Source organism: Terrapene carolina, unplaced genomic scaffold (assembly GCF_002925995.2).
Source record: "Terrapene carolina triunguis isolate 2854851 unplaced genomic scaffold, T_m_triunguis-2.0 Scaffold836, whole genome shotgun sequence".
NCBI lineage: Eukaryota > Metazoa > Chordata > Testudines > Emydidae > Terrapene > Terrapene triunguis.
In genome coordinates this window covers 2,535,098-2,535,753 of record NW_020665187.1, presented here as the reverse complement: position 1 = coordinate 2,535,753, position 656 = coordinate 2,535,098, and positions in this window count along the sequence as shown.

Here is a 656-nt window from a genome sequence, read left to right as displayed (position 1 = left end):
GGTAGGAGGGGGGCTGGAGACTGGGGAAGGGGTATTAGGGGGAGGGGGTATTGGGGATAGGTAGGAGGGGGGGCTGGGGAAGGGGTTGGGGGAGGGAGTATTAGGGGTAGGTAGGAGGGGGCTGGAGTCTGGGAGCGAGAGAAAGGATGAGGGGGCTTTGGGAGGGAGCTGTGTAGGAGGGGATCTGAAGGAGCTAGGGCGGGAGGGTCTGAGTGTATGGGGGTATTGGGAGAAGGTGTGGGGTGAGGAAGACCCCACTGGCTCTCAGCAGGCAATGCAGAGCCAGGCAGGATTTTGCTCTGGCGGTTCTCAAAGTGGGCCGGGACCCCATTTTAATGGGGTCGCCAGGGCTGGCTTAGACTTGCTGTGGCCTGGGGCCAAAGCTGAAGCCTGAGGACTTCAGCCCTGAGTGTCAGGACTTGGGTTACAGCCTCCCTGTCTGGGGTTGAAGCCCTTTTGGCTTTAGTGGTGAGGCCCAGGCTTTGCCCCCTCCCTGGGACGGCAGGGCTCAGGCAGGCTTAGGCTTTGGTTCCCCCTCCTGGGGTTGTGCAGTAACTTTTGTTGTCAGAAGGAGGTGCAATGAAGTTTGAGAACCCCTGAGCCAGGCTGTTGGTGGGTTAACAAGGGTCAGTCACAAGGGCTAGTTAAGAAGGATC